This window comes from Carya illinoinensis, chromosome 9 (assembly GCF_018687715.1).
Source record: "Carya illinoinensis cultivar Pawnee chromosome 9, C.illinoinensisPawnee_v1, whole genome shotgun sequence".
Lineage (NCBI taxonomy): Eukaryota > Viridiplantae > Streptophyta > Magnoliopsida > Fagales > Juglandaceae > Carya > Carya illinoinensis.
In genome coordinates this window covers 5987381-5998355 of record NC_056760.1, presented here as the reverse complement: position 1 = coordinate 5998355, position 10975 = coordinate 5987381, and positions in this window count along the sequence as shown.

Sequence of the window (10975 nt, the reverse complement as noted above, 5' to 3'; positions counted from 1 at the left end):
ATGACAAGTGTCACAATCCTAACCATTCTTTGTACCAAGAGCTCCCTATAAATAGAGGGACTCTCATTTGTATAAATCACCAAGCAATAAGAAAAACAAGTTCTCTAGAACTTCTCTCTCTATCTTCTCTCTAGTTTGTTCTCTATTGTCTTGAGTCATTTAGAAGGCTTACTTAGGAGTTTTGTGGAGAGAAAGCCTCCTAAGGCCGCACAAGACGTGTGAAGAAATTTTAAGTCCGTGACAGTTGGTATCAGAGCCATCCAGGTTTGGATAGCAGATCCAAACGAGATCACCATGGAGCCCCAGGAGACACGAAAGAGCAAGAGGTCGAAGAATTTAAGCTCATCTATGGAGTCTCGTCTCGATGGCATCGAGAGGGCCATGACCAAGATATTGGTCAAGATTGAGGAATGGGATCAGTCTCACAAGGAGGTGAGCACCCTTGACAACACTGTAACAAGGATGGAGGTGGCGGTAGCGGATGTCAGAGACCGACTTGACATCGTGGAGCAAGGTTTGGAGGAGCTCGGATTGGAGTGACAATCCGAATCGCTCAAGGAGTCCATTCTGAGCACCATCAACCCAACCATCGAAGCACAGCATGTTGAGAACGTTGTTTTTCAAGACTGGGTCTTGGGGGAGCTAACTAAACTCCAAGGGCAAATGGAGGAATACCGCGTCGGTCTGGAGGAGACCAAGGCGGATTGGGCCATATGCAAGCAAGCAGTGGCCAATGGGGGCGCCGTCGGAGCTGGAATGATGGCGACACCAAGGGTGGATACCCCCAAACTAAAGGAGTTCGATGGCAAGCGGGATGCCAAAGAACTAGACAACTATATGTGGCACATAGAGCACTATTTCGAAGCTTTGAACATGCAAGATGAACATGTCAAGGTACGTACTGCCTCTCTCTACCTTACTAATCTTGCTGGTACTTGGTGGCGTCGTAAGCATAGTGAGATAGAGAAGGGTACTTGTACTATTAACTCTTGGGAAGAGTTCAAGCTTGAACTCAAGAAGCAATTCTATCATGAGAATGTGGCTATTAATGCACGGAAGATGATGAAGGAGTTGAAGCACACATCTTCTATCCGCAACTATGTTGAGGAATTTTCTGCTCTCATGCTTCAAATCACAAACACGAGTGAAGAATATCTCCTCTTTAACTTCATCGATGGTCTCAAGTCTTGGGTGGCTCAAGAACTCAAGCGTCGTGGAGTCAACGACATCTCCACCGCCCTGACAGTGGCAGAAACCTTAGAAGAATTTGAGTATCATAAGAGTGACAACTCTTCAAAGCCCAAGTTTTCAAATGATAATCACAGCAAGGGTGGGAGAGCGAAGGGGTTCAAGCCCCCACAGTACAAAGACCGAAGAGACAAGCCTTCAACATCAAAGGAGGGCAAGAAGGACTACTCTAAAGACAAGCCAAAGGATGCTTGTTTCCTTTGTGACGGACCACGTTGGGCTAGAGATTGTCCCAATAGGAAGGCCCTCAACGCTATGTTGGAGGAGAATGAAGTTCAAGAGAAGTCGCACCTGGGGTGTCTACAACTTCTCAACTCCCTCAAGGCAAGCACAAAGCCAACCACTAAGGATGGATCTTTGATGTTTGTAGAGGTACTCGTCAATGGGTAGAAGAGTCATGCCATGGTTGACTCAGGAGCTTCTCACAACTTCATCAAGAAGGAAGAGGCCACACGGCTAGGGATTCCTCTTAAGAAGGGTCAAGGATGGCTGAAGACCGTGAATTCTGAGGCCAAACCCCTTGATGGTGTAGCTCATGGGGTGGAGCTACAACTTGGCACTTGGAAAGGTACGGTAGATTTCTCGGTCGCTCCTATGGATGACTTCGACATTGTGTTGGGGATTGAATTTTTGAGACAGTTCAATGTAGTGTCTCTTCCCCACTACAACTCGGTGTGTATCTTAGAGGGTGGTCCATGCATGATACCTACCGTATCCAAGCCAAACACCACCCAGCTTCTATCCGCCATGCAATTCAAGAAAGGATGGAAGAAGGGCGAGGTGTCTTACTTGACTTCTATGGAGGAAGATGAAGTGAAGATTTCCTCCCCTCCTCCTAAGGAGATCCAAAAGGTCCTCAGGGACTATGAGGATGTCATGCCTCCAGAGTTGCCCAAGCAACTACCACCTATGTAACAGCCCGCTAGAAATTCAATTGTGAAATTTCTATTAACTTTAGGAATCTCGTGAAAAACCCATAAGTTTTCACGAATCCATTAATCGTATAGGTTGTTGTCTAACTACATAGTTAGTGTTATTATTTACTATGGTATCAGAAGTGTATTTTTGATTATTGGAGATAGTTAGAAGTGTCAAAATGTATTATGGTTTGTGCCATTAGACTCGGAGCGTCCTTCTTCATTCCTTCCCACCAAAAAGACTGTTTCAAATCCTGATACATTTTTGTACTACCAGGATGAGCAGTGTAAGGTGTGTTATGAGCTTCCTTTAGTACTTTTTCCTTTAACTCTTCATCTGCTGGAATGACTCTTCGGTCCTTGTAATACAGAGTCCCATCCTCTCTGAGGCTAAAGTCCACTGGTCCTTTTGACTTTTCGATCGTTTTTACAACTTCCGCAAGTTTACTGTCCTTCTTTTGACGGTCTTTCAGTTCTTCCCAGTCCAATGGAATGAATTCTTGGATTGTAGTCAACATGGTTTCCTGACTACGGTTTCTAATCAACAGTTTTCTCATACTACATAAGAGGGAATTTACTTCTGATGAAGGAACTGATGAAGCTTCTTGTCTGCTCTTGCGGCTTAAAGCATCAGCTACCACGTTGGCCTTTCCAGGATGATACTTGATGTCACACTGATAGTCGCTGATTAATTACAGCCATATTCTTTGCCTCATATTAAGATTCTTCTGCTCAAACAGGTACTTTAGGCTTTTGTGATCTGTGAAGACTTCACACTTCTCGCCATACAAATAATGTCTCCAAATTTTAAGAGCAAAAACTACTGCAGCTAATTCCAAATCATGAGTAGGATAATTCTGTTCGTGATTCTTCAGTTGTCGTGAAGCATAAGCAACCACTTTCCCTTCTTGCATTAGCACACATCCGAGTCCTGCCTTAGATGCATCGCTATATACTACAAAAGATTTAAGAGGTTCCGGCAGTGTAAGTACCGGTGCGGTGGTAAGTCTTTTCTTCAACTCAAGAAAACTTGTTTCGCACTTATCATTCCAAGTAAATTTCACATTTTTCTTAGTCAGGGCGGTGAGTGGTCCAGACAAACGGGAGAATCCTTCCACAAATCTCCTATAGTAACCAGCCAGTCCTAAGAAACTTCGGATCTCATGCACACTGGTCGGTCTCTGCCAGTTCGTTACAGCTTCAATCTTGCTCGGGTCTACTGCTACTCCTCTACTAGAGATCACATGACCTAGAAATTTTACTTCTTCCAGCCAGAACTCACACTTACTAAGTTTGACATAAAGTTTCTGATCCTTAAGTATAGTTAAAGCCATGCTTAGATGATGTCTGTGTTCCTCCAATCATTATTCCCTTGCCTTTCTCCGGACTAGAAAAATGCCTCTTTTTCTCAGCACTACTGCTTGTAGTAAATGGCATGGCCCTCTTTCGATCGGTCATGTTCTGGATTGCCAATTCCAGAATGGAAATGGGAGGATATTTCCATGGATTTTATAATAGGCTTTCCAAGGACCTCAACCGGAAATAATACTATCTGGGTAATAGTTGATCGTCTGACAAAAAGTGCTCACTTCATACCCATTAAGAATACAGATTCTCTAGAAAGATTGACGAGAATTTATATAGCAGAGATTGTCAGATTGCATGGAGTGCCTAAGACGATCGTATCAGATAGAGACCCTCGTTTTACGTCACGTTTCTGGAAAAGTTTACAAGAATCGATGGGCTCTAGTCTGAGGTTTAGTAGTGCATACCACCCACAAACAGATGGATAGACAGAAAGGACGATTCAAACTTTGGAAGATATGCTAAGAGCCTGTGTTTTGGATTACGAAGGGAATTGGGAGAAACAATTACCTTTGGTAGAATTTGCTTATAACAATAGTTTCCAGGCCACTATTCAAATGGCACCATATGAAGCCTTGTATGGTAGAAAGTGTAGATCACCTCTGTATTGGGATGAAGTAGGAGAAAGCAAAGTAGTTGGACCAGAAGTCTTACAAGAGATTAAGGACCAAGTACACTTGATTAAAGAAAGGATGAAAACAGCACAGAGTCGACAGAAGAGCTACGCTGATAATCGAAGGAGGAGCATAGATTTTAAAGTTGGAGATTGGGTCTATGTGAAGGTATCTCCTATGAGAGGAGTAAGTCGTTTCGGAGTGAAAAACAAGTTAAGTCCGAGATATGTGGGACCCTATGAGATAGTGGAGAAAGTGGGAGTAGTTGCATATCGTTTGGAATTGCCAACTGAGTTCCATGGAATTCATAATGTTTTCCACGTGTCTTCTTTGAAAAAGAGTTTTGGGAATCAGACACCAATGATGGTGGATCCCGATAGCATACCTTTACAACCCAACTTGACCTATGAAGAGAAGCCAATGCAAATTCTTGACTGGAAAGATAAAGAGTTGCGGAACCGTAAGATCCCATTGGTCAAAATACTTTGGCAAAATCATAATATTCAAGAGGCGACTTGGGAGAAGGAAGTTGATATGCGAGCCAAGTACCCCCAGTTGTTTGACATCTAAATTCAGTCTTGTAGAGTTGTTTTGGGCTTTTGCTTAATTGATACTTTGTGGTTCACTTGTACGGGACTGACAATATCAGACGTTGTACTTCGTTATTCGAATATCAATAAAGTATATGTGTTTCCTTAACTTTTGAATTGTTATTTCTTACTTACTTCGATTTCGAGGACGAAATCTTTTTTTTTAGGAGGGGAGATTGTAACAGCCCGCTAGAAATTCAATTGTGAAATTTCTATTAACTTTAGGAATCTCGTGAAAAACCCATAAGTTTTCACGAATCCATTAATCGTATAGGTTGTTGTCTAACTACATAGTTAGTGTTATTATTTACTATGGTATCAGAAGTGTATTTTTGATTATTGGAGATAGTTAGAAGTGTCAAAATGTATTATGGTTTGTGTCATTAGACTCGGAGGGTTATTTAAAGTCTTATGGCGCAATAACATTTTTTCATATTTTCGGACAAAACGTCTGTTCAAAATTGTAGATATTATTGGATAAAAAGAAATATCTTGAGGTAATTTTCGTGAATATTATTGGGTAAAAATATTTTGAGTTGATTTTTATAGATATTATTAGATAAAAATATCTTAAGTTGATTTTTGTAGATATTATTGGATAGAATATTATGAGATAATTTTTTATAGATATTTTGGGTAGGAGAAAACCACACTTAACTCTCAACTCCAGCCTTATCACCTCCCTTATCTCGTCCATAAATGTGTCCAGCCAGCACCCATGACCTTATCTTCAATTACTCCTTCTAATAAAAGATTATCAAACACTCTCTCTCGGACAGATTTTAGGAGATCTTTTGTCTGCCCATTTCGAAGTTGTTGTAAGTGTTTTATCATAAAGTCTCATTCATATAAGTTGTTCCTTTTTGAGTCTAGTTTACATGGATATCTTATTTGCCCCATTTGAAGATCATTTGGTCAGTCAAATATTGTATAAACTATAGAAAGGTCATTCTGGGAGATAAACTGGAGAATATGTTATAATTTGGAGTTTTTGACCAAGCTAATGGATAGATATTGGTCCGAAATTTTTATGGAGTATTGTTAACATGTATATGTGACTATTGGTTGAGGATTTTTGCATGATTAAAGGTTTTGATGAAAGATGTTCTTAGATTTAGAAACTTAGAAACTGGAAGAGGAAAAACAGTTTCTGTTTTGAGAAAGTTTAACTCTTTGGTGGTCTAAACCTATTCTAATGACTTTGATAATTTTATTGGAGGATCCTAAACATCTTATATACATGTTATATTATTATTTTGAAGATATTTGATATTAGTTTCAAAGATATGAAATTTTATGCAAAGAGATATTCAAATAAGTCAAAGTGTGGATATTCTTGGCTAAATTTATGTTTTGGTTAATTTCTAACCATATGATCTTGAATTAGAAGCTTATATATGTTTTAGGACATCTTTTTAAACTATGTGATGGTTTGGTTTGAAGATCATATATTTATAAGTCATAGATCAAGAGATTTATCAAAACTAGTTGAGGGAAAAGTTTATGTTTTTGGACTAAGTGTAAAACCAAAAACTCCAAATGTTATTTTGTGATTTTGGTGACTTTAGTTTGATGATTTAAAGCATGGTTGATGTTAGGATGATATTATGAATATGTTAGAAGTAAGATTTGATTTTTTGAAATTCTTGGAGATGTTTTGATTTAAGGTCAAAACTTGTGATTCAAGTGCTTGGATCTTTTTACAAAAAAGTTTGGTGTTGATTATTAGCTTTTTCTAAATGGATGTTTTAAGTATGGTTTTGAACTTAGGATTGGAAGATGTTTGTTGCAAAATTTTGGTTTAAGCATGAGTTTTGAAGTTGGAAGGAATTGCAACAAAAATAAAGGGAAATGGCCTATGGATGTTTCGACCATAGTGTGTTCTTCATAGTTGTGTTTTGTTTTAAATTTTTCTGAGTTGATATTTAAGTTTAGGACAAGATTTACATGAGGAATGTAAATTTTGGAAACTTTTGGAGTTAGTATGCAAAATCCTTAAGTTATGGGTAAAACGGTCATTTTCCCACATGTAGAGAGTAAAATGAAAATTTTACTCTTTAAGTTAGTATTTTCCATATTTCAAATTATTAGTGATTTAGTTCTAACTTTTAGAATCACTAATTACAGTTCCTCGTGATCGCACTTGAAGTTTTATAAGAAACGCGGAGATCGAGGTAAGTTAGCTTTTAACTTACTAGCAGTCTACTGTGTATGTGTGCTAAGTAAAAGAATTACAGTGTATGTATGTATGTTATCATATATGTCATGCCATGCCAAGTTATCATGTAATTGTCTATTATACAGAATTTATTCTGTCATCAATTTTTATCTGTTACACAATATATTCTGTCATGTATTACTATACATTACAAATATGTCATGCTAAATATGTTGTTTGTTATATGTTATGCCATGTTATGAAATATTACTATCTCAAGTTGGTTATGTATTTCAAATTATGTTCAAGTCACGTTATGTTACGTCAGGGCTTCAGTCCTTTCATATTCCAGTCACGTTTCATCTTGAATATATTCAGTTTATGTAGAATACATGGGGTCACAACAACTGTGGAGTATGTATTTAACTGCATAGTGATGTATAGAATACATGGGGCCACAACAACTGTGGAGTATGTATTTACACATAGAATACATGGGGCCACAACAACTGTGGAGTATGTATTTTTAATGTTAAGTCAAGTTTGTGTAGAATACATGGGGCCACAACAACTGTGGAGTATGTATTTACACGTAGAATACATAGGGCCACAACAACTGTGGAGTATGTATTTTTCATGTTAATTCAAGTTTCAGAGCAAGTTCATGCTAAGTCAAGTTTCAGATCAAGTTCATGTCAAGTCAAGTTCAGTTCATGATTCAATTTAAGCTATGTCAATTATGCTATGTTGTACGCTAAGTTATACTTTAATTACTTATAAATTTGATTATGCATTTATGTTTTTACTGTCATACATGCATCATTAGTCAGTATGGAAGTTTTTTGTTAACTTGCTGAGATTTGTAATCAATTCTCACTGTGGTAGTCCCAACTACCATTCCCCCCGAATGGTAGATCTTGTTACAGGACCTGAAGGAGGATCAGGAGCTGACCAACTAGACACAGTCGACTGAACGACGGTGCATCGTTAATGTTAATATAGTAGTTAAATTACTACTTGTACGATGGAGTTGCATCTCCAGTACTTTTGGATCATAACTATTTTGGAATAGAGCTGTGATCTTAGTTATTCAATGGATCTTTATGTATTAAGTATGTTTTAAGTATTGGGATATTTTCAGTTTGGTGCATAGTATTGCTAAAGAAAAAAATTATCCGCTGCGAATATTGCATAATGTTAAATGCATGTTAGGATTATTGCATCTTATATGTCATGAACGGGGGCAGGTAACCTTGTGTTGCATGTCTCGACGCTTCAAATGTCCGTCCGATCCCAAACGGAATTTGGGGGCGTCTCAACCTAGGAGAGAGGTGGATCATCAGATCAAGTTGGAACCCGGCGCCAAACCACCCTCCAAAGCACCTTATCGCATGTCACCTCCGGGGTTTGAAGAACTAAGGAGGTAACTTAAGGAGCTACTTGATGCCAGATTCATCCAACCCTCCAAGGCACCATATGGGGCACCCGTGTTGTTTCAAAAGAAGCATGATGGGTCTTTGCGGCTGTGCATTGACTATCGGGCTCTAAACAAGGCAACCATAAAAAACAAGTACCCTATTCCTTTAATTGCTGATTTGTTTGATCAATTGGGCCATGCAAAATACTTCTCCAAACTTGATCTAAGATCGGGATATTATCAAGTAAGGATTGCGGAAGGGGATGAAGCAAAGACAACTTGTGTAACTCGCTATGGAGCATACGAATTCCTAGTGATGCCCTTTGGCTTCACAAATGCTTCAGCCACCTTCTGCACACTCATGAACAAGATCTTCCATCCCTATCTTGATCAATTTGTAGTAGTCTATTTAGATGATATCGTCATCTATAGTTCTACCCTCGAGGAACATGTGGAGCATTTGAGGGTTGTTTTCCATGTCTTAAAGGAAACCAACTCTATGTCAAGAAGGAGAAGTGCTCATTTGCACTAACTGAAGTCCATTTCCTTGGCCACAAAATCCAAGGTGGAAAACTCAACATGGAATAAGGGAAAGTTGAGGCAATCAAGAAGTGGGATCCTCCCACTAAGGTTACCGAGCTCCGATCCTTCCTTGGGCTTGTCAACTATTATAGAAGATTTATAAAGGGATACTCTACAAGAGCATCCCCCCTCACCGACTTGCTCAAAAAAAACAGGACATGGGAGTGGTCATCAAGGTGTCAGGAAGCCTTTGACGATCTGAAGATAGCCATCACGGAAGAACCGGTCTTGGCCCTACCAGATTGTACCAAGCCTTTCGAGGTACAATCAGATACATCAGATTTTGCCATAGGGGGAGTTCTCATGCAAGAGGGACATCCCATTGCATATGAGAGTCGCAAACTCAATGAAATTGAGAGGCGATACACCGTACAAGAAAAGGAGATGACGGCTATCATCCACTGCCTCAGAGTTTGGCGACACTATCTGCTTGGCTCCCATTTTGTGGTCAAGACAGACAATATTGCCACTAGTTACTTCCAAAGTCAGAAAAAACTAAGCCCAAAGCAAGCTAGGTGGCAAGACTTCTTGGCAGAATTTGACTTTGTCTTGGAGTACAAACCCGAGAAGGCCAACCTTGTTGCTGATGCATTAAGTAGGAAGGATGAACTTTCTACTATCACTCAAGCTCAAGGGGAGCTATTTGATGTGATCCGTGAAGGCATGGAGCATGATTCCTTAGCCAAGAACTTGGTAAGTATGGCTAAGGAGGGGAAAACTAAAAGATTCTGGGTAGAGGACGGTCTTCTCTACACCATAAGGCGGCGAATCTATGTTCCAAAGTGGGGAAACCTACGGAGGAACCTTATCAAGGAGTGCCACGATTCCTTGTGTGCTGGACATCCGAGCCAACGACGTACTCGAGCTTTGTTGGAAGCTTCATACTATTGGCCTCAATTAAGAGATGAGGTGGAACTCTACGTGAAGACTTGTCTTGTGTGTCAACAAGATAAGGTGGAGAATCAAAGTCCTGCATGATCACTAGAACCACTACCCATTCCTTCTCATCCATGGGAGAGTGTGGGTATGGATTTTATAGTAGCTCTACCTAAATTCGAGGGTTGCGGTACCCTCATTGTGGTGGTAGATTGATTCTCCAAGTATGCCACCTTCATAGCGGCCCCTAAAGATTGCTCAGTTGAAGAAACTGCAAAATTATTCTTCAAGCATGTGGTGAAGTATTGGGACTTACCACGAAGCATCATTAGTGATCGGGACCCTCGCTTCACAGGAAAGTTCTGGTCAGGACTATTCAAGCTTATGGGGTCTGCCCTACATTTCTCTACCAGCTTCCACCCTCAGACAAATGGGCAAACTGAGAGGGTGAATGCCTTGTTGGAGTTATACTTGAGGCACTTTGTAAGTGCCAACCAATCCGATTGGGCTAAGTTATTGAATGTCGCTCAATTCTCCTATAATTTACAGAGGAGCGAGTCTACAAACAAAAGCCTATTTGAGATTGTAATGGGACAGCAACCACTTACTCCCCAGTCATTGGAGACAAGCTATGCGGGAAATTGTCCAACAGCCTTCAAGGTTGCTAAGTCTTGGAACGAACAATTGAATGTGACCCGTTCCTACTTAGACAAAGCAACCAAGAAGATGAAAAAGTGGGCTGATCAGAAGAGGAGGCACGCGGAATATCGTATAGGCGACTTCGTGTTAGTAAAGATCTTGTCGAGCCAACACAAGTTCACAAGAAAGCTACACAAGGGGCTTGTACGACGTTACGAGGGACCATTCCCAATCATCAAGAAAATAGGGAAAGTCTCCTACAAGCTAGACTTACCCTCCAAGTTCAAGCTTCATCCAGTTTTCCATGTCAGCTGTTTGAAGCCTTACCATGGTGATGAAGATGAGCCAACACGAGGAGAGTCCAAGCGCGCGCCATTGGGCATAACTACCACTTTCGACAAAGAAGTAGAAGAAATCTTGGCGGACCGTGTCATTAGGCGAAAGAGTCATATGCCACGCCAAGAATACTTGATCAAGTGGAAGGGATTGTCCAAAAGTGAGACAACTTGGGAACCAAATGAGTCATTGTGGCAGTTTGAAGATCACATCCGAAGGTTCCACGAAGACAC